Source organism: Myxocyprinus asiaticus, chromosome 27, assembly GCF_019703515.2.
Source record: "Myxocyprinus asiaticus isolate MX2 ecotype Aquarium Trade chromosome 27, UBuf_Myxa_2, whole genome shotgun sequence".
Taxonomy (NCBI): Eukaryota; Metazoa; Chordata; class Actinopteri; order Cypriniformes; family Catostomidae; genus Myxocyprinus; species Myxocyprinus asiaticus.
The window spans coordinates 16179981-16205329 of record NC_059370.1 but is presented as its reverse complement, the minus strand read 5'-3'; positions in this window follow the sequence as shown (position 1 = coordinate 16205329).

The following is a 25349-nucleotide window of genomic DNA, read 5'->3' as shown; positions in this document are numbered from 1 at the left end:
CTTCCTCTCAATTTAATGAGACACCTGAGCTTGATTGTCTTTCACACGTTTTGACAGTACTGTGGGTGATTGTGTTTGTTGTTGTATTGTTGTGAAGAAGGGAGAATTGTGAGACTTTTGCAGAAATAAATAATATAAGGAACCCCTCTTGGGTTTAAGTATTTCGCTACTTTACTGGGTTATATGATTTAATATATACAAATTGAACTTCATAATTCAGTCTATATGAACTATAGCAACAACCAACTCATAAGAATTTTTTTCTTTATTTATTTATTTTTTTAAGTAAAAGTGAACCAGCCTTTTAAGGGGGGAAAGATACAATTTTGACACGATTTTGCGAACAATTTATTAAAGGTGCGAACGTGTAATTTCTGCAGGATTATCATCACCTAAGCAAATGATTCTGTTTAAGATGTTCAAACGCACAGCAATTTGTTGATAGTGTCACAGAATGAGTTTTTACACTCTTCGAGTGAAGCAGCCGACAAATGGCTTTCTTAAAGTTGTCTCTGTGTATTAAACTGGGGTAAAAGAAAGTGTTTTAACCTCAAAAACAATATAGACCATTTCAAAGATGTAAACTATAACAAAGGAATTAGGAATTTCCAGTAGCAGCATTTTTATAACCCAGAACTGTCCAAAAAAATTACTAGCGCATACTTTTAGAGTCCAACTAAAACAGAACAAACGAGATATGAGCAAAAACTGAAAATAAACAATGAGGTGTCATTACAAGATCCTTTAAATACAACAAGTCAACAAATTTTCTCAAAGAACACCAAACATTACCTGAAATGACTTATCCAGACCTGTTGTTGATACTAAGCATCTATGTGAGAGAGGTGATGAAATTCCCAGGGCCAGGAAAAATTTATATAAAAATCCTTTGTTCCAATGGCAGTGATTATTTTAAACAGGAATATTTTATGTATATAAATGTATGTTTCTTTTCTTTGACAAATTGAATGAATAATAAAGTTTAAACTAAAAGTGTATCGTATGCTCACAATTATTTCCTCGGCGGAAAGGACGGGAATATTGGATTGCTCCTTTTACAATCAGCTGTTAACGCTGTAAGTGCGTGACTTTCAGACAAGGTAAGGTTGTTGTTGTTTTGTTTTGTTTTTTTATTATTAAAAAAAAAACTTTTCTTGTGTGACTTTCTTCTGCGGTAGCTTCTATACAACTCCAGCTAATCTGATATCTTTGCAGTGCAGTACTATAGATATTGTTGACTTCTGTGTGACAAATTGCTTGTTCTGTTCTTCATTTGTAAGTCACTTTGGATAAAAGCGTCTACTAAATGACTAAATGTAAATGACTATATTCAGTTTTAGAGCTCGTAAAGAAATACTCTGACTAATAACTAGCCAGCAAAACTCTACCTCTCAAACTTACTATTAGTTGGCATAAATTTCATTCACCTACCAGAGATAAAATGTGTGCTACAGTTGTTAGTACTGCAAATATCCAGCCGCCTCGCATCATTGCTACACCATGCTTCCATTTGTCGTTGCTTTTTCAGTAATCTAAACACTTTAATTTCTGTTAGTTCCAGACATCCAGGGAGCATCCAGCCACCGAACAACATGGTCCACATTTTAATAATGATAATAATGATAATCGTATTAATGTCAGTAACGTTAATCGTGTTAATGTCACTATGAATGAAGAACCTCCCGCTGTTGTTTTGAATGAGTTTGACAACTAGCCGGAAATGTTCATCGGACAAAGATGTCATCCTTAAACTGACGAAAAGTCATTGAAATGGTCAATAAGAGGATACAAGTTCGAAGAGAAAAGAAATCGAAAAAAAGGAGTGAACAGTATTAGAGATTACCTGTTTTGATAATGTTACTCAGCTACATATTTGTTACTATAAGAAATTGTCAGACTATTTATTTAAAAAGAATTCAATTTAAAAAAAAGTTATGACATTCAATATGTATGTAACTGCTAATCGTGCGGTAAGTACACATGTACAGTATATGTGAACAAATTTTGTTGTCAATATTTATTTTATAAAGTTATTTGAAAAAAATTGTGGTGGACATTTTGTGGAGCTGTCTTGCAAAATGAAAGTCTTTTTGTTTTGATGGCTGTGTTTATTGTTTTTAACAGTATTGAACTTAGTTTAGAGAAATACCGTATGTCTAATCAGTTGCGGAACAAAATGGGTTGCAAATTAATTTACAGTACGTGCACTTTCAGTATACTTACTGTGTACTTACCCAACGTACAAAGTACTGAGTAATATTAGGTAACTACATGTACTTAATATAGGTTAAGGTTAGGGTTGGGGTAAGGTTTTGGGGTAATACCTAGTAATTACTGTAGTTGTTGTAATTATATAGTAAGTAAATGTAGAACAGTACTGTAAAATAAAGTGCTACCAAAAATGTACTCCACATATCAGAGAATAAACAGATATACTCAACCCTAACTATAACATATTTATAATTTATTTAAATGTGTACTGTATGTTCTTATCAGCTGAACACTATTCCCTCAAAAAAGTATTTTTTCCTGGTGTTTTAAATGACCCAATATGAACCAAATCAGCCAGTTGATTGAAAAGCTCGTTGTGAGATGACAGGTTGCAGGGGGGATGCTATGTTAACAATCATTACTTCTGTCATCAAACTGAGAAGGTCCTGACAACATGAAATATAGGCATTGAGACAAGCAAGACTAACAAAAGGGCTTCTAATAGCAAAGAATAAACAAGGGATTCAGAATACTGTGAGGAAATGTTTGAAAAGCTTTGCCTAACATTTTTGTTTGTGATCCAAGGCAGAGGAAAATCATACACATTTGGAATGACATCAGGGTGAGTAAATGATGACAGAATTACTATTTTTGGGTGAACTATCCCTTCAAACTCTAACAATTCCATTTCTACTTCTGCTTAACTCTATGACAACAGACATTTCCTGATTTCACCAAAGATGCCAAAAGAAGCTAATACTTCTTTTGCATCAACAGATGATGTGCTACGTAGCTATCCCCCACAAACATATTCTGCATAATAATCATGCAAGGAGTATCATCATCAATCAACGAGGACATCAGAGAGGAGCCGGCTGTTTTCCAGGTTAGAAGCTGCGTAGGCCAGTTCTTTGCACACAAGATCAATCACTGAGTAATGCCTAGAGAAGCTAAGATGATACATGCCATAAATTTAAATGATTTCCAACAAGCCTTGATAGCATCCACTGTGACAGTCCCTGGAAGACTGCAAATCACAGGAAATTTCCACCTATGCAAAGTCAACATAATTTGGCACAACGATTTTCCCACTGTAGAGAACAGCAGCATCAACTAAAAACACCTTTAAAACCAGCCAAAAGACCAGAGGTGGACAAAGTACACAACTCCATTATTTGAGTGAAAGTACAGATACTACAAGTCAAATACAGTATTACTCCATTACAAGTGAAAGTTGTAAAGACAGATTTTTACTTAAGTAAAAGTACAGAAGTACTTGGTTTTAAAAGTATTTAAGTATCAAAATTATGTCAATGCATTGTTTTATTATTGTTGCATTGTTGTATGTATTACTTACAATACCTTATGCCTTTGAAGCAACCTACTGAATACACTGACTAGCTTGTAGTATCTGTGGAATAAAGAGCTTTTAGAATGTTACAAAACCTATAGAAATGAAACAACTGAATTGACAAAAAAGACAGCCATAATCATCTTAATTTTTTTATTAACACTCCTAATCACCCCCACAAAAGCAGCATGGTAGTGTTCTCACACAGCTCTGGCAGAACATGATAACTGCTCTCTCTGGCTCAGCGGCAGCACCAACACAGATTTGAATGTTCCGATATGATTTTTGTCACAGGTTTAATAGACAGGCGAATCGTTATCATTTTGGAAAGAGATCGTGTGGGTGTTTGAATCGAGATCGCAATCTTTTTATGATTTAATCATGCAGCTCTACACATAACTATAGTAATTATGCATGGTAACAAAAAAACAAAAAAAAAACTGTAAAAGTTACAAGATATTAACTTATTTAACTCTTAAGCTCATTTATATTTGAATTCACGCTTTTGCATGCTAACTAACATCACTGTCGAACCTTATCTATGCGTTAGCGGTGTATCCACAAGGCTATGGCAACTTGGCGGGCAAATCCATAAAAAATTATTTGACCAACCGTACTTCATACTGAAACTTTAGCTCTAAAGCACAGATAATTTCAAGCTTTCACAAGACATTAAAAATTTACATACCTCAATATGCTTCCGCAGGTTGGACGGTGAGTTTTTGAAGGCTGTGATATGGTTAGTTTTAGGCAAACAAAGCAAACATTTAAAACTAAACGAATCTTTAACATTTTCAGAAAACTGGAACATATTTTCTAAGTATGGCCTGCACTGCACCGAGGAACCGCCGTCTTCCATTTTGCCAACTGATCAGTGTTAAAAAAATGCTGGGAAATCATTGAACTTCACGACACGTGATCCTACAAGAGTGATTATTGATAAGCTGTCTGTCACCTGCAAAAAACCAATCATGTTTTAGAGAAGAAGAAAAAATCATCCACTGATTTTCAAAGCTGCTACATAGTAACGACTTTCTACTCGAGGACCTTGATAGAAATGTAGTGGAGTGAAAAGTACAATATTTGTCTTTCAAATGTAGTGAAGTTAAAGTCACAAGTTTCCAGAAAAAATAATACTCAAGTACAGATACTCAAAAAGTGTACTTAAGTACAGTACTCAAGTAAATGCATTTCGTTACTGTCCACCTCTGCCAAAGACCAGCCTGAGAGGCCAGCTAATTAGGCTGGTTTAACCTAGCCTAATCTCATGAAAATTACGTGACTGTGATGAAATATTTACATATATCACGTGGTTTATAACATGTTTCGTGGCAGTTCCTAGGTGAAATGTCCACTGAGTGGTGCTAACAGAGAGTTACATTTTCTCCCAAACAGATGGGGTTTTTAAGGTTAATTATCTATTTCAGTGGTTCCCAACCCTGTTCCTGGAGGGATCTCCATAATTAAACACACCTTACTCAACTCATCAGTTCATTAGTAAGGATTCCAAGACCTGAACTGGGTGTGTCAGAAAAGGGAGATATACAACATGTGTAATGTTGGGGGGCCTCCAGGAACAGGGTTGGGAACCACTGATCTACTGAGTTTTAAATCAAAAAAGCCTACCTCCCGACCCTAAACCTTAAATTAAACCTTACTGATAGTGTCATAAAAGCAAATGTGAGATGAAAAACATTATTACTGAAGCAACCATGTCATATTAAGGTGCTTCTATGATACTTATGACTTCATGTGACGACTCATGCTCTTCAGGACTCATTTCCTGGTCTTTTGCGCAACTTAATTGTGCCTGAACAAGCTTGTAAATGCAGTTGGTTATGGAACACAAACGTTAAAATGTATTGCTTTACAAATCATGCATTGTAATAATAGTGTATTGATGTCATAATAGCATTGTGAGAGGAACAGGGTGAAAAGTAAGTCTTTATGAACTTATAATTTTCCCTTTTAGTCATGATTTGTGTGAAAGGAAATTAAGATGTTGTTTAAGTGCCTCTAGTGTACATTTCACCAATAATCTGCTGCGATATGTATAATGTGGTTCTATGAGACCAGGTTGGTTTATGCTTTTTTATATCAGCAGGTCTAACTGTCATGGAACCTCATAAGTGACCAATTTGGAACGCTCTACATAGGCTGCAACTCCACGAAACACAAAAAAACATGTTCCGCACAGGAGACTCATTTGATTTCAATAGTTTGGTGTTAGCGGGTTGTTAAGCTATTAACGCGATGATGTCTAATGAATCTAAAAGGCATAAAAATATTCAGGACCCACAAATATTGAGGAAAATAATACATTTTAGAAAGACCATTTCAAGACGGTTAAAGGAAGTGACGTCTTTGTTCCTTGAACATTTCCTGCTAGTTGTCGAACTCAGACTGCATTCCAAACAGGATAAATCACCCCGAAGGGCACTTTGCATGATAGTCATGCTGTAAGATCGCTTCAAACAAAATTTCCAATAAAAATGACTTAAAAATTGAATTCCGAATAACCCTGATTTTTGAACCCCACACCCTTTAGCCTTTCAAAGCTCTCAGAGTGGATTGTAAAGACTTCAAAGGGAATATGAATGATCACTTCTGAATGGAATGCACCCTCATTCAAAACAACAGCAGAGACATTTCATTCATAGTGACTTTAACAGGATTACCCTTACTAGCGTTAGCGCGATTGTAATAAAATATCATTATTAAATTATTATAATGAATAAAGCTCTGCAAGTCATTTACTTTTACGTTTAGTCATTTAGCAGACACTTTTATCCAGAAGAAAGTTTTTTATAATTAAAAAAAGGAATCCTTACCTTATTCGCAGGTCATGCAGACAGCTTTATTGAACGGCTTTATTGATTATAATAGGAGCGATCCAATATTTCTGATCTCTCTGCAGAGGAAACAATTGTGAGCATCTAAACTATGTTACAATTTCATCGCTTCTCTCACGAAGACGCTCAGTATCAACGACATGTCTGGATAAGACACTTCAGGAAAACGTTTGTTGTACTTTGAGAAAATATGTTAACTCAAGAGTCTTATTTAAAGGATCCGGTGCTTCAGAGTCAGTATCTTTCCCTCTGTTATTGTTTACATGCTTGAAATGGTCTATTCACTATTTTTATAAATTTGTTTTAAAATTTTATGAAACATAAATTTCTTTCACTTCGTCCCCCATCATGGATTAATTTTTTTCACTAAAAAAGAATAAAATTAAATTAAAGCCAATGCCTCGACACAATGTGTTCTAGGATTGCCTAGGAGGTATTATAATTAAGTTACCTTACTTTTAGAAACGACTTTGCATTTTTGGCATGCCAATGATTCCTTAAAATGTTGCCTCCAAAGGCAGCTCACTAGATTTTGGAACAGAGCATAAGTGTTTTTACTCCACAGCCATTATAGGCATGTGTCATGGGAGGATTCAGCCCCGGTTTGTTTTGTGTGTCTTCTTCGCTCCTGTTGTTGCTGGTGTGGTGTTAATTACGCGGCGGCATTGCTCAGCAATGCTTATTACCAGCCGCTAACACCTGCACGCTATCTACTTTCCCCTTCATAAGTAGCCCTTTGTGTGAGTTGTGTTTGTCGGATCGTTCTCGTGTGCTGTGCTTTTTGTTCTCTCTCATGCTCACGTTTATTTCTTGTTTTTTAGTTGGATTTATCTTTACCTGTTTTCCTTTGCTCCAATCTAATATCTCTCTCAGTACTCTCTGCATTTGGTCTTCTCTGCCTTCATCATCCCACCTCACTGCAGTCATTGCCTGCCAAGCTTCGTCATCATCATCATCATCTTCACCATTGGACTTCTCTTGCTGTTTTTTGCCTGCTGTGTTTACCACCCAATTATTCATTAAATATAATTTGAACTGTTACCTGCATCTGGGACCTCTATTTATCCTGACAGCATGATTCTCCAAATATGACTGCACTAGCATGCACACTCCACAGCCCTGAGTCTGTTTCAATGTGCCAGTCAGCATGCACATGCAGAAGAGCATCTGAAGGGCAGTGGATAAGGAGAGCACACCTCGCTTTCATTCCAAGAGGAAATTGGATTGCAGGGTGTGAGATCAGCATTTCCAAGCCCAATTGCAGCTTAGCGGCTACAAGGGCAGTGTGTCAGTGGCAGCAGGTAATACTGGCTTTCCCTGCCTGCAGCATCAGGCATTATTCAAGTCTCTGGGGGAGCAGTCATTACCACCATGATAATGTCCTCCCAGCCACTTCCTGGCTGCCAACACTGAAACATTGAAATGCTCAGGATGAGGCCTTATTGTCTCTTTCCTTCCCTTTCTCTCTGTATTTACTCTCTGTTTTGTTAAGCCTATAGATAAGCCTGTGATTTCTTTATTTTATCTTTACTTTATTCAGATTTACAGGCCAGGGTAAAAGAATACTGTTTCTGTAAATGTGTCGTTTTGGCTCATTTTCAACTGTGCTACATGGGGCAGGTATGGAAACATAAAACAGATTTCAGAATACTTTTGGCATGAAATAACATTAAACACAATTCTGTTTGCCTGCGAACTATTAGTCCCTAAAGTTTTTCTTTCTTAATGTGATCATGTATTGCCTTTCTGTTACTGTAGATTTCTATTAAGGAAAGATGAAAGACCATTTCAGCTCTGTTGAAATAAAACTGCCAAATAATATTTAATACATGTACTAATGACTGCTGTAATTAATCAATATCTGAAAAATTCTTATCAAACCCCAGAGAGAGCTTCAATCCGATAATTTTCTTTTAAAGATTGTAATTAAGCCTTAGAGCTCTCAGACCACTCAAGGATCAAGAGCACCATTCAGTCTGGCCTCTCTGTGATTATAAACTTAAATCAGTGGTTGACAGAGAAAATTAGTGGACTTTAGACCCTGTTTACAGTTGGTATTAAGATGCGTTTTTGGTGATCCGATCACATGTGGTCAGCGCTAAATACAGGTGTAAACGGGGTCTGAAACTTTTTGTGATAGGATTACAAAAACCACATACAAATTTGGTCAAAAACGCATATGACTGCATCACATTTGAGGTGTAAGCGCTAATCCGTCCTGTATGCGTCCTGACAGCAGTGAAGCGCCTCCCCTCACCTGTCAATCAACCGGTGAGCTAAAACAAAAGATTAAACTTTGCCGGTTATGAGAGTCTTCAAAAGAAAGAAAGAAAAAAATGTCAGATCAGAACATTTAAAAAAGCAGATACAAACATGAGAACTTCACAGACCTTCTTCAGTGTTTCTGAAATCAACATGCAGGGACACTTATGAGAATCACTAACATCTGCAGCTTAGGTTAATACAGTTAATCCACTAAAATAACGGATTCTGCTCGAAATGTTGCTTTTGTGCTTAGATTAAATTTCAGATGCATCTGGGAGAAATAGTGTGCTGCTTTTTTTTTTGTCTTCTTTTTTTTTACTATCTTGCGGTTTATTATCATGCAGTAACATACTGACATAGTGATTGATGTATGTCGTCATGAAACAAAGTCCCTCCCCTCCAAATCTGATCACAAGTGGTCACAGGAGACCATTTAAATGAACTGGTGTAAACAGTGATGTGTCTCACCTGACCACATGTGATCGGATCACCCAAGACGCATCTTAATATCAGATGTAAACAGGGTCATAGAATCAGCTAAAATGTGTAAAATCAAACCATTAGAGACGTCATATCAGATGTTTTCACTGGATAATAAACGGTGATCCAACACAGTACCAAAATTGGTTTTTTGAACAAAAATACATAAATAATCATCTTAAAAGCAAATACTCTAATGTATTAATATTATTAATATAGCATTTTACCAAAATTAGGATCAAATAATTAATATTAATCTCGGCAGCCAATAATTCACTGCGCTAAACTTCATGAATCCTCATTTCAAGTAAACATTTTTAATCTGGGTCATATTTGCTATCATTGTTTTGTTCCTGGCTTGAGAATGATGGTATTTCACACAACCTGTCTACGTTGGCTACTTTATCTGGCTAGATAGCTTCAGATGAATTGTGCCAAAATACAGAGTTTGATTGGACACGCAGCCCTTTTAAGTCAACAAGAAAGAAATGGGAAGCTTTTCTTTTCCCTTTTAAACCATTAATTGTGCTATCCTAATCCTTGATCAAACCCTATTTGAACAAAGCTGCAACCCTTTTTTGCCGCATCTCAACAGAGTGTGCTCAAACCCCTGTACATGTGAAAACTACACTGCTTTGTTCAGTGTTTGTGCAAAGAAAAACATACGTCTCTCTCCAATACAATATCTCTGTGGTTGTTCATACACCTTTCACAACAATAGGTTGACAGACTAGGCCTGCTGTGTCATTACACTCTTCACACACGGTCACACACACTCACACAAACACACACACACACACCACGAATCTTACATAAGACCGAAATATGTCATAGAAGCAAAGTGTACAGTAACACAGGCAGTTGCACTACAAGACAACTGTCATGGCTTAATCTGACATATCACTCCTGTTGTGGAGGCATTTGGTGGGAAGTGTCAGGCCTCAGACAGGTGGATCTTAAAAGACAGAGGTCAAATCTGACAGACAGCCGAGTGCCAACCATGTTTAAGACAAGCAGTCTGTCTTCTGTCCTCAATCTGGATGGTTCATACTCTGGTAAAATGAAAACACAAAGTAACTACCACCTGTATTATGTCTAGAACAAGCCCTAAAAAAAGAAAGTATTATGTGAGAAAACAGTAAACCTATTTATATGAGAATTTCTATAAAAATTCACCTTGACAGGTGAATAACTGAATCTTTGTAATCTCAGCAAGCGAGCACATTATTTAGAAATGCTTGTAAAAATCTGTTAAATGTCGATTCTCATAAAAGTACACAGCTATATCTGACACAGCCTCTCATAAGCATCTCTGACCTTACTCGAGTGGCTTATTGCCATTGTGAGGCATTTTCAGTGGAAGTGAATGGGGCCAATCTGTAAACGTTAAAATAGTAATTGTTTCAAAAGTATAGCCACAAGATATAAATAATGTACGTGTTAACATGACTTTACTGTGATAAAATAGTTTACAAGCTTTTTATGTGTAAAATTACATCCAATTTTACAGCTTTGTTGCCATGATGACATAACACCGTAAACGCTGTAATCCTGCAAAAACAACAATTTAAACAACTTTACTGCTTAAATAATACTGACGTTTTAACAGAAGTGATTTGCTTTTATTAAAATCAGAAGTTTCACATTTCTGCTTTTTAACCTTTCAAAAATTGGCCCCCATTCACTTCCATTGTAAGTGCCTCACTGTAACCTCGATTTTTGCTTTTTTAAAGAAAAAGGGGATGAGACAAATTTATTTTTGTGTTAATCAACATTATGCCACAAATGCTGCTGATTGAGCTTAACTTGGATTGAACCCAGAATATTCCTTAAATATAGAATGTGTGCAGGTGTGTGTTTTATAATAATTTGACAAAGGCTTCGAAACAGAATCAAGTGTCAGAACTATCCATTTTATAATATTGCGTCCATTCTTAAGACACAAAAATGGCAGACTGCATCACATTTTCAGTACACTTTCAACAGAACTTCTGCAAAAAATGCTTTAAGGAAGAACTCTGCAGATCCCCATCCAGTTCATCTTAGTCTAAGTTAAGTGAAAGAAACACGAAACATCTATTCAATATACCCAGGCCTCACACTGTCCTGTGACGACATCCAAAATTCCTGTTTGATTAATTATGCCTGCATCCTTTAAAGCCTACTCATGTCTTGATTTATTTTTTCTCTATTTCAGGAGGAGAAATGTTTGCACCCTACCTGCTCATCCCTCATGATGAGCTACACTGGCATAAATCCATTATGCAAGCAAGGTGGTGTGGCTTGGAGTGCATCATAAAAGAGGAGCCCTATTTATCTATTTATAGCATGTACCTGGCATCTTTTCGACTAACCTGATCGCTGTTTGCCAATTAACGCTATAGTGAAGTCTGACTGCGGTTGCAGAAGAGTGCAGAGGGCATCCTACAAGGTAAAATAGAGTTCTGCCTGAAGTGCTAATGATGTGCCTTCTCACTGATAACTGGGTACATACTAATGGTGGATTTACTTTGTACATACAGAAATGGAAAGCTGTAAAGACCCCATAAACAGTTTGTCAACCACATTTGTTCTTCATAGTTCCCATATACACTCAGTAAAGAAAAATCACAAATGAGATCTCCTTAATATCTTAATTGATTCAATAGACATCTATGGGAGTAAATGGAGAGCAAATGGAGCCTTTTGCATGTTGGTATTTCAACAGAGAAAAAGACTTTAGCAATCTCACATGTGTCTCCTATAGAGCAGGGGTTTTTCAAAGTGGGGACTCCAGAGCATATCAGGGGAAAATGTATATAACTTGAAGTAAAAACTAAAAATAAATAAATACATCTTAAATATGTATTAAAAGAGGATTGAAAATTAACAATAATAATATATTTCTCAATTACTTCTGAGCTTATTAAGTGTGTACCTCTGCCTTTGTGAATTAGTACAAAGTGGTTAGCTCTGGGAGAAATAAATCATGGTTACCAATAGACTTCAGTGGGGAAAATAAGAAAAAAATCCATCAGATTTGGTCATTTTGGGAAAGACAAACTTCCCTAAATCAGTAATTAATAAAACGGCACTTGAATAAAAGACATAAAAAGATTGCATTAGACATAAGCAATTCAGCAACAAAATTTTGCGAAATGCCTGTAAAATCTAAATATTTGTATGTTTGCAGCAGACTTTATCTTGCTGATTTTATTAAATAAGTAAATTCTGTCTGCTAGGATTGTTTTCCCCCTCACCTGTGTATGACACTTTGTTGATTGTGTCGGACTGAGTTAAAGGCTTTTGATCATAATTGGCAGACTGTTCCAAATTCACATTGATAACATAAACCAGAGAGATTTGCACATAAAAAAAAATAAAAAATAAAATAATCCGGGTGCAGGATCAAAGCTAGCAAATTAATGAAAATTACATGACTGTGGCAACATTTTTTACATCAAGTAGTTTATTAAACATATTGTGGCAGTTCAGAAATGAAATGTTCACTTTCTGGTGCTAATATTGAGTTAAATGTTCTGCTAAACAGATGAGGTTTTTAAGGTTAATTGTACCTCAGTAATTTTTTCCTGATTAAAAATGTTTTATTCCTAAAGAAAATAATTGTAATTTTAAAACATATATATAAAATCACAAAAACTCACATGAGATGAAGACTCCAATCATATCAGTAACCTTGTAAAAGCTGTTTTATTCTACATGGAGAGGGTCTCCTTATGGGAGATGCCATGTTAGGATCACATGACCAGCTGAATACTACTGGCTTAATCTAAGTAACTGCCCTGTTATTGGACACTTTCACTCATGGATTAAATTAATCTTGTCTGACTGGGAATATTTCTACAATGGCATCTGTAACTGAAAACGACTAATTTTAATGATACTGCATTCATGCTGCTAGGTGTCACTGAGTGTGTTTACATACACATTCTTTTATTTATTTATTTATTTATGTTATTTTTGGGGGATTTTCTCCACTTTTCTCCCCAATTTGGAATGCCCAATTTCCAATGCACTCTAAGTCCTCATGGTGGCGTAGTGACTCACCTCAATCCGGGTGGCGGAGGACGAATCTCAGTTGCCTCCACATCTGAGACCGTCAACCCGCGTATCTTATCACGAAGCTTGTTGAGCGAGTTACCGCGAAGACATAGCACGTGTGGAGGCTTCACGCTATTCTCCGCGGCATCCACACACAACTCACAACGTGCCCCACCGAGAGCGAGAACCCCATTATAGCGACCCCAAGGAGGTTACTCCATGTGACTCTACCCTCCATAGCAACCAGGCCAAATTGGCATGCCCTGGATTCGAACTACATACACATTCTTATACATTAAACAACATCCATTTATTGGTGTAACATCATAAACAGTGTAAGAATAAACCAATCGATATTTGCTCATTACTTTTTCAAGTTGCATGTAAACACTATCTGCATTCTTACCACCTTATACAATATGTATACATGTTGTGCGCATGCTTCTTTGGCATCAAATGCAGAGAATAACAAAATTATTTCAAATGTCATGTAAAGACGGATTTTTTGCTTTGTCTTATTTTTTAAATAAGCTGATTTTTGGGAATAATCAGCATATTGGTGTGCATGTAAACAGGCTCACATTAAGTCCAAGATGACTCAAACAAATAAATTACTGACTGCACCTTTAATGCTCAATGGAGTTTTAAATCATCACAGCCTACCTCCCTATCCTAAACCTAAACCATGATAGTGTCATAAAAGCAAATGTGACATGAAAAACACAATTGCTAAAGCAATCACATAATTTTGCTGTGCTTCTATGACACTTTCAGCTAACTTTTTTGTGCTCTTCTGGAGTCTTACCTTGATCCTTCGCATTGCAAGTGCAACTCACTATTAGTTGAACTACTGTGCACATCTGAGACAAAGTTGATACTCAAATGAAACATAAGTGAGGACTTCATTAACCATAAGCTATGAAATTAACTCTGAGCAATACAAATCTTCTTAAAGGAGATGATAAACTATGTGAAAACTATGTCAATGAGATTGATTACCAGAGCTCAACGAAATCTATAGCTATATCTATGGCTAATACTGGCCAGTGAACTGGCAGACTAACCATGCTAGAAGGAAACTGAAATCAGCTACACTAATGACTTGTACATTCCAGTGCGTTCACTTATTATTAAATCAATTGTCACAGTTTACAGGAGGTTGCTCGGCACAGTTGTTGTGCTTTCCTTCACTGTTGATTTGAAACACCGGTCATTAAACACAGCTAATTATGCAGCAATAATGAATGCTCATTTTACAGTCAATAACTGATGCTATATTCACTCATCAGGTTTAGTTACTGTCATGCAGAACTCTCTCGTGTATGGCAGCCCATTGCATTCCCTCCAGAGACCAGAGTAAACTTGGCTTCTTCCACTGGAAGACATTGGGCTTGGTGCCCTCATTACATGCAGCGGAGTGGTGTGCTCCACATCCTATTGAATGCAACCCTCTTTGAAATCTCAGGAGCATCAGACAAGCATGCCTGCATAAAGCAGAAGCAGCCTCTGACTGATGTTATCTGGGACTAACAATGTTCCGCACTCTGCAGAGTGCTATTGAATTCCAATGTAGTTTGGTACTCCTTGCTGTTTTGCCTGGTTTGATGATGTATAGCCAGCAATGCAGTGGCATTTGTAATCATGAGCAAACAAACAATATCTCAGGTAATTGCACTGGGTGGGTTTTTATGGAATTTTGTAGGCGTATACCAAAGAGGCGCAGTGGCCAGCTTATAATTATTTGCATAAAAGTGAGTGGTGTGATTGTTTCGGATAGGTTTTCCGTGCTCAGAGCAGTGAACAAGAAAGAACAGATATCTATCTGCATGATGGATTACCCTGTGTGGTAGAGATACAGGAGCCGATGCCAGCACCGTTTGAGTGAGAGATCAGATAGACACTTTAGGCGTCTAAGTAATAGGAAGTTGGATTGAGTAAAGTTTCCAAGTGCACAGTGATGTAAGGGAGTGGCAGAACATGTCTTAGGGGCCGTTCAGACCAAATGAGTTCTTGCGCTAAAAAATCTAGACGTACAGCAAAAAATCAAACAAGTGATGTCGATTTATTGCATTAATTTAGTGCAACGTTAATCATGCCTATTGACCCGTATGTACATTTCCTAATAATATTTCATATTTTACTACCATCAGAGCATGCAATTTTCAAGTTTTTACAAGCCGTGTAAGCAAGGGGCAGTCAGCGCAACTTAACAAACATTACAAGCAATGCAGCCAATGAATGTGAGCCACATTCTTGACAGCTGGATGAAGCTTGACAGAATGCAGAGATTTCAAGAAGCAATATTCAAATTCCAACTATTTTAAGCTTGACACAGTGTCCTAAAAATGCAGCATTTATGACACTGAAAACATCTGTCTGATGCAAACAGTAATGTACATGCAGTAGATGACGATTTAAAAAAGCACAGATGGAATGCAAGAATGTGTCTTGTGAGAAATACAAAATTCAAACTTGATTAACAACCCTAATCGAAACACAATTAAAAATACGCTTTTTGCGTGAACAGCTCCTTAGCGTGTATTCACACTACAGATTTTGGTGCGAACCTAAGTCTATTTGACATCAGAGTTTGGTTTGTTTGTTGTAGTGAAGGTGGTTCTCCGAACTCTGCTGGAAGTTAGAAAAGGTGGTCTAAGGTGGTTCATGTGCACTCCTGTGTGGTTTGCAGTTTATATGAATGCAATCCATGCTGAATCCCCCTGGAAGTGCACCACTATTGATCACATAATAATTTGCATCTTTTCATTCTCCCGTTCACATAGTTTATACTATAATGCATTTCTCATAGCTGCCTGCCTCCAAAAAATTACCTCTGGCAAGCAGTTTGCATTCTTCACATCTCTTGAAATGTATCAGTGGCAGACAGATGCAAGTTCTGTTCTGTCTGTTGTAAAGTTTAAATGGTAAATCCAAAGGGACAAATACATGAATGAAACCGTGAAGCTGGTGCCTTCTCCAGACTCGTTACCTAGCTATAGTGGCTGCCGCTAGTGCTCACAGTGCTGACGCAAACACATTGGCTTCACTTTTGTTTTAAAAAGTAATGGGGACAGTTTTGCAGACATGGTGCTGGTTGTGATGTCATGAAATGCCGCAGCTCATGAATATTAATTAAAATAACAAATTGCAGTTTTGATCACCATTCATTATGACACACAAACAAAATTAAAACTCCTTTTTATGGTGGGGCCGAAATTGACCTTGGCAAAAAGTGGTGTGGACATGTCCCACCCATGACCGTCCCAACCATAAATTATGCCTATGTGCAAACCTACCACGGTTCGATCCCAAAACTACAATGTGAAAAGAGACCAGTGGGGGATGGGGGTGGAATCAAATTTGGGTTTGGACCAAGCAATCAAACCAAGGTGTGGATTTGGAAGTTCAAAAGGACGACAAAAGTCCCTTAAATGCATCACAAGGCCTCGCTTTCATTGTCCATTTACTTCCAGACACAAGAAATGCTTCATGCATGTCTAAACAAATAAACAAACATTGTCAACCTATGCAATATTATTTGAGACCCCATCCCCTTATGTTTGCTTTCATAATCCGCTTGTTTGATTGCAATGTGCTCACTGAAGGCTTAAGTCTTTAAATCCACATCAGTAATAGTAGCTTCATCATTTTTAACCAAACTCCTCACACTACCAGTACAACGCAATGAGAATCCAGTGTGTTATGTGGCATCCTGTTCCCTGATGTCACCAAACATTCTGTTTGTAATTAAAGTCTAAATAGATGGCACTGCAGAACAACAAAGTCCTCATTTAAATCCTAACTAATGACATTGCAGTTAAGTGGACCCAGAGCCCCAGAGGTATCACAGCAGAGAAAACCTCATTTTAAAAACTCTTGTACTCTTCTGATGCTCTCTTTCTGCCGCTCGCCAGTGAAACACTTCTTATCTTCCGCTGTGATTATAAGTGCATGCAGGAAAAGGCAGACAACGCATTTCAGAGACAAAGCACAGCAGGTGCTTCTGCAGGGCTATGCAAAGCATTTCACAGCAGTGAGAAGAGAAAGAAATGAGGAAGCTCAATAACAAGTTTACACATACAATGAGGGTGGCAAATGTATGCATTTGCGATTGTCATTGAAGTATTTGCACTAAGTAGGCATCCATTTGAGAACACAATTACAGCCTAGACTCTTAATGGGTTTTGGTGGTTAAAAGTAAACATCTGATCTGAATCTTTAATGTGCTGAGCATTTTTAATGACATATCACAATGTTTTTTTTTCAATGCATGTACTGACTACAAGTGATGTCGTCGTTTTTAAGCAAGGTTGTAATAGTTTTAATTTAGTTTTTATTTCTATTTAGTTTAAATGTTTCCCTCCAATTTAGTTTAGATTTCGTTTTGTGTGTTATTTCTTTGTTAGTTTTAGTTTAGTTTTAGTTTTAAAATATTTTATAGTTTAGTTTTAGTTTTAATTTGTATGTCGCTAAATTCAATATAACATCTTTTAGTATGTGAAATGTTATTTTATTTTATGATATATTGTTTTATACGATTTTAACCACATTTTATATATTTATAAAATGTACAAATTCCATATAGCCTATTCTATCCATATGATGTCATATTGCATGTGTAATAATGATATGACCTGCCATTTTCACATGTTGTGCAAAGAAATAGATCAGCTTCTTTCAGCTTGTTGAATATGCATTTTCATTTGGGCATTTCTAATTTGCATTGGATGATGACAGAGAGCAGCAGAGAGTGCCAAGCTTGAGTTGTTGTCATGCTAACCAGATTCTGAGCAGATTGCTGTGGATTGATAGAATTAAAATATCGACAAATCATCGTGCAATGCAATAAAATATCTTCCCTTCCCTGCAATCGATACCATACCAGACACGATACCAAGAAGGACATTGAGGATATTTAATTAAATAGAAAACAAAGCAGTGAGCCTAACAGCTGAAACCGGGACATTATTAAGTTTTTTAGAGAAATGGCGGGACACCGGGACACACCTCATTAAACCGGGACCGACTTCTGGTCACCCAAGTTTTCTACCTGCTTTGCTTCCCTCCATGATGTACTGTAGTGATTCCCTCCCGCTCTGTCTTTGCTAATGTAATGAGGGCAATAGGCCATCTGATAGTGCTATCGCCACCTAGTGGCATCTTCATGTTAAGGTGATAGCAGATTTAAAGGTTAAAAAAACTATTGCAACAAAAATTAAAACGAAATATTTAATTTTAGTTTTTTCAGAGCCATGAAACTGTATTTTAGTTTAGTTTCAGTTTTTCCAATTATGTTGATTTTTATTTTTATTTCAGTTTACGAAAATGTTTTTCTACATTTAGTTTTAGTTTTTGTTTTAGTTTACGATAATAACCTTGTTTTGAAGGGAAGCATTTTAACATAGGAGTCCATTTTGTTTTTGTCTCTTTCATCCAAAGTCCATAATTCATGAGTGAAATAAATGATTTATCGTCTGGGCGGTCTTAAGATGTTTGTTTCAGCAGGGGCCAAACATTGATCCTTGGCATTGATCGTGCACTGAGGTGTCAAATAGGGGGAAATTCAGGGAGTAGAAGGCAACTGGGTTTTATTATCTGAACAGGAGTCTCTGGTGCATGTAAAGTTATTGTTTTTTTAGACATTAGAATTGAACAGGGCTGTTAAAGGTCTGCTTAGCTCAATCACAACGGTTAATGTTGCTGCCAAAACAGGGTTCAGGACTTTTTGAGATAATGTCCTTTGGCAGACTAGTGTTCCAATCACTGAGCCATTAGGGACATTTTGTCCACATTGTGAGTTATGGCTACAACACCAATTATTAGGCAGCAGTCTTTCCAGGGGGTCTTCAATGCAAGTAAAGCCAATACATCCAATGCTTGTGCATATCTGTGAATGCTGTTTGACCGACTGTATTTCACTTTAGGCTGTGAATATCAACTCTTTGTATAATTTTTTTATTCTCAGTTTCTGTATTATAAGAGGTGCAAGTTATTCTGTACTGGCACTTCTACACAAAGATCTTGGGATTTTATAGCATTTCTCTCCATTCATCTCTCTTTCTTTTCTTTAGCACTACTGCTGAACATTATCAAGGTGCTAAATAATAAATCAAATGCCTGGCTGAAGTGCTCTGAAAGAGATCCTTACCAGAACTAATCGAACAGGGATCATCATAGTGAATCTTCACCAGGAAGTCTCGAAGTGTATCAGGTTTGTGGTTGGCCCCTGGAGGTTAAATTGTATGGGCTAAAGTGGACTATCACCAGCTGTCATCTAACACACTGACATAGTGATTGATGTATGTCGTCATGAAATCAGAGACCCTCCCCTCGAAATCTGAACACAAGTGTTCACACGAGTCGGAAATTAAGACACATGGTAATACCAGCTGGAAAAAGGAATGTCTTACCATTCACTTTCATTGCATATTTTTGCCATACAATGTAAGTGAATGGTGACTTATATATGACACATTGCCTAACATCTCCTTTTGTGTTCCACAGAAGAAAGTCATATAAGTCTGGAACAATTAGAGGGTTACTAAATGAATTTCCATTGTGGGGTGAACTATTTCTTTAATGATTTCGGCATGTTAGCGATTCAATCAACGATTCTCTGTCCTTTTGAGAAAGCATCAAGTGAGGGATCATAACTATAATATACTGTATACTGTAAAAACCTAATTTATTTTGCCTGGTGCTGTAGATTCAAGAAGCATTACAACATCCAAACGTCACGAAAATAATTTCTTTCCAATGTTTTTAAAATATATATTAAATTCCCAACCAGAATTACTCATCATATAAAGAAATTAGATCATATTTCTGTGCATTGCACCAACACAGGGCAGATGTTGTACTTGGGAATTACCATAAAGCTTGTCATTTTACCTAAAGTACAGATGGCAAATTGTGAGCGTGAGCATGTTTGTTTGTAGCAATTTATAAGCTGTGCTCTAAATGGGATGCAAGGTTGGAGAAGGAAGATTAATGAAGAGTTCACTTGTTTCAAGGCCATCCATCTGTCTCATACAGTTTTACATTCAACTGTGATCTTAACCACAGGACTCCATTAATTATAACGTATGCCTTCATTAATTGTTTTACCTGCAAGATATGTATCATGGTAAGTGGTAACCACTAAAATGCTGAAGGCAGCAAATCCTTCTCAAGACTGAATTTAGGTAAATGTATTGAGTTACTGTACAAACTACATTATGTGTGACAGGAAGGAAGCACCATGTATTTGAACGGTGAAACTTTATTCAAGTAACAAATCCTCTTACCTTGGACCCATCAAAGGTACCATTTTATATCCACAAATCTGCTTGTAGATATTATGATATTAGCAGGTTTTTTTCATGGATCCTAAAGGGTTAATTCACCCAAAAATAGAAATTATGTCATCATATATTCCCACTCATGTCATTCTGTGGAGCACAAAAACAAATGTTTCAATTAATATCCCACTTCGTTCCTTCAATACAATGGCAGTGGATAGTCATTCACTTTCAAGCTTCAAAAACAATTCAAAAGGGGGCCCTGGGTAGCTCAGCAAGTAAAGATGCTGACTACCACACCTGGAGTCGCAAGTTCAAATCCAGGGCGTGCTAAGTGAATCCAGTCAGGCTTCCTAAGTAACCAATTGACCCAGTTGCTAGGGTGGGTAGGGTCATGTTGGGTTAGCCTCCTCGTGGTCACTATAATGTGGTTCTTACTCTCAGTGGGCGCGTGGTGAGTTGTGCGTGGATGCCAAAGAGAATAGCGTGTGCCTCCACACGGTCTCTGCGGAAACACACTCAACATGCCACATGACAGATTGGCGGTCTCTGACACAGAGACCGCCAATTCATCCTCTGCCACCCAGATTGAGGCAAATCACTACGCCATCACAAGGACCTAGAGCGCACTGGGAATTGGGCATGCCAAACTGGGGAGAAAAGGGGAGAGAAAAAAACAATTCAAAAGTATCATAAAAGTAGTCCATGTGACTCATCATGTATCATATCTCAAGTCTACTGGAGGCATACAATGGGCCCAATTTTAAGAGCGCTATGCAAAGACAGTGGGCATGGCCATGAAGTTTTAATATTTTCGTTCAAGCATGCACTAAGTCTGGGCACAAGGGGGTTAGCAAAATCACATGAGCAAAGTGCAAATGGGCTGGGTCAAGTGCAATTTAATTCTTGGGTTATTGCATAGTCTGTGTCCTATTATATATTCCATTCCCTGTCAAGCTACGTCAATATAAATGAAGACAGCCGATTCACAAGAATATGCGAGAAATGGGCTGTATGTGATGCATTAGAAGAATGGAAATATGAACCATTTCTGTCTAACGTTCTTACGTTCTTGCTGTGAACTCTCCCCTGTTTTGTCTGCCATTGTTCCAGTGCTATGGTGTTTAGCAGTGAAATACTATAAAGGATGTTTGTGTTTCCTCCTGCCTCTGGACTGCGGTATATCTGTTCACTTATATGGGCCTGTTTCTCTGTTTAATGTGTTATGTTTAATTACTGTAAAGCATCCTTGAGCTTTGGAAAGGTGCTATAAAAAAAAAAAAAAAAAAAAAAAAGGCAGATGCTATTTATACCCCAGTGCAAATAGTGGCAAATATTATTTGTACCCCAACCCTAGTGCAAATAATGGTAGATACTAATTTCACCCTGGTGCAAATAGTGTTTATTGTTTTTATATTGTGTTTATTTAGAGTCCAAAAGACACATTACATTAACCCCTACCCTTAACCTTACCTTAGAAAAAATAACCTTGGTTTTACTACAGTAACCATAGTTTCACCATGGTATTTTGTAGTAAATTTACAATAACCAAAAAATGAACCATGGTTACTATATTACCACCATATTACTGTGGTAACACCATGGTAAAAAAAAAAAAAAAAAAATACAATATTAATAGTAATACAGTGTGATCTAGAATGTATAGTGATCTACACACAAGCAATGGCAAGCCGCAGGAATGAGTGTGATCAACAGACCCCGCCTCCTGATCAAACCCTTCTCTGCACTCCCCGACATTTCCCCATTACTTTAGTATGCTATGTGTTAGGTTAGGGGCCATGACTTTTCTAGCCTCCTTGCTAGCACGTCCAACTCCCATGCCGGGGATTGCCGAATTGGTTCGAATCCTGCTCGAGGTGGGTCTAGTAGGACCGTTGACACATGCTGCCATTGAAGTTAGCTGCCTACTATATGTAGTAAGAAAGCTCACTAGGTTTTGGGACTAAGTCAGTAAATCCAATAATGCTGCTTGGGGAGGTACTTGCCATGAGTGACATAAGTCATTTATTTTGTTTCAAAATTATGTCACTTTGTTGATTACCTGAAATATGAAATCTCACTTAGTCTTTGCACTACCACAGAAGTTGAGCAAAGACTTCTTGGATGAAGGATGAAGGTTGTTTGCATTTTGAGAAGGAATCTTTGCCATGTTATGCTATTCGTCTTTAATTTTTTTTATTATATTTCACCTACTGTTAAATTTATGCTATATGAAATGAATTCTCAAGAATCAGGGCTGGACTAGGAAGAGAAGTTGGTCCGGGATTTTACATAGAAACTGGCCCAAAAGTTGCCGCCATTTTGTGGCCCGTTCTGCATAACACGGCGGCTCATTTCAGCTTATCGCGGCCCATTCAGCCCACTGGCCCGCCCAGTTCTCCCGATGGCCAGTCCACCCCTGATCGGCCCCAAAGTGCGTCGGCCCACCGGGATAATGCCTGGTATGCCAGATTACCAATCCAGCCCTGTCAAGAATAGAAAGTGAAAAGTACCTCCATTTCAGACTGAAAATGTGACTGCAGATTAACTTTGCGGAGGCCTATTACTCTGGCCAGTAAGAATTCTCCAAAGGAATAAGCTCCACAGAGTTTCCCCTTCATCCCCTGCACTGGTGGCGTTTGGCAGCATGCAGTAATAATGAAGGCAGCACCTGCTATGAATTCATTAATATAACATATGCTTCCTTTATTAATGTGGAAAGACTGGCTGGGCGGGCTGTGCACCTCCACATCCAACCTCTTTGATTAATGTTTCTTCTGAAAACAGCATCAGTTAGGGATGCTGCTATCTGGTATTTGTCTTTACAAGATTGTATCGACTTGTGTGAGCCCATGCAGAAAATGAACTGTCATATACGCAAGCGGTCACAAAATGAATACCATTCATACCTCAGGACTTGCGTGAATGGACTCGTCGTCCTCCATCTTGAGTGGTGGGAAAATAAGCACAAATGGATTGTGGGGAAGATGCTCTGTTGTCTATTTGGCTCCTGTGATGAGGGAGTGCCAACATCCATTCAGTCACATCAGAGGAATAGCAATAATGAGGCCGACTATCAGCAATATTCTTAGAAAAACACATTAGAATGGGCTTGAAGTGGGGAGATGATACAACAGGCTTTTCCAGCATGTGTTAGTAAAGCTAATGGCATTATTATCAACACAAACACAAGCGACACAGAGACCATGAAATGACTGCCATTGATGTATGTCACTTAAGTAGAAGCTTGAAGCCAGATTTGAAGCAACATTCAAACAAAGTCATTTAAGAGTTGTAGATATCACGCGACAATATTTTGCTAATGACGCCAAAGAATTTCACAGGGTTATTAAAGTGAATTAGTTTAATATACTAGTTACATAATGTTTAAAGCTAGCAAGAGATGCAATTTTGATCCAACATATTCTAGACAGCTTTTTGGCTATTTAAGGAATAGTTTAGCCAAAAATTAAAATTCTATTTTATCTTAAGCACCCTCATGCCATTCAAAACCTGTATGACTTTAATACAACGGCAGTATTTAGTGACTCACTTTATAGTCTTGCGATTGGTTTTGGTGAGAAATAAGTCATTTTTAAGTGAAAATCTTGACATCCATTGCATGTTCATAAGCTCTATGAGAGAAGCTTGCTCACAGTGGCATGCATGTTCACACCCGAACTTGCCATGTTTAGCACTAAAAACCTATCGGGCTCTTTTTCTTGACCGCACTAGGCACAGCGCAGTGACCAAAGATTGTGCGCAACGACTCATTCAATTTCTGTGAGAGTGCTAATTCTATGCTCAATTTTTGTGTCAGCACAAAGCTTAAGTGGAGTGAGGGTGGGAGTGTCTGCGCTATCTGTGGGTGTGTGCGAGCAAACTGTAGGTGCATTGTATGTTAATAAAGTGGCGCAAAGCGCAATTTGCTATTTTCCTAAAATAATAGGTCAATTTATAAATAGATTGAACTATTTTTATCAATACTTTGTAGTATTGAATGAATTCGAGGCATACTTATAATAAACATAATTGCTAAATAGGCTATATTTAATATCTTGCTTTGTATGCATCTTTTTTAATATAACTGTAGCAGGTGGGTTGTGAATAAACCACACAGAAAACAAAAAATATTTTTTGGGGTTTTACACTGACGGCTGTTTATTAAAAAGAAAAAAGAAAAACAACGTTCAATGGGGCGTAATGTTTTTTAAAACATTAATCAAAGAGATTGGACGTGGAGGTGCACAGCCCGCCCAGCCAGTCTTTACGCATTAATAAAGGAAGCAGATCAGCACCGCGATGCATTGTAAAAACGATTATATTCCACAGCTCTATAACAAACACTCTGTTTTAACATACAGCTCTTTTGAACACATATTTAATGCAATATATAAGTATTTTGTGTAAAATTTGATATTTACCCAAATAATTCTCAACCGAAGAACAAAACCGGGAGTTCTCTTGCCTAAGGTATGCTCTCAAGTTCTAACAAGCACACATGTGTGTAACACAGCAGGAAGCTGCCAACAAGACGTGGGTACTGAACTGAGTTCAACTCAATCAACTTGTTACAAAGCACTGGTAATTTTGACATCAATACATGATGATGAAAACACTCAGGCTTTACAAAACATTCATGGCTTAAGCCCCAGAAGACCACCCCTAGCGCTGCCCATGACCGTAATAAATCGCTCTGGTGGAGCGTCTGTATTGACGTGGTTACTCATGATTGGCCACTGGCTCAGTCAGTCCCTTTTAATCCTGTTTTCCAACCCATTCTCACAGATTTCTCAGCACTATAGTGGAAAAAGAAACTGTTACCGTGTTAACGTACCCAGATCGGTTTGGAATGGCATGGATCTGCAA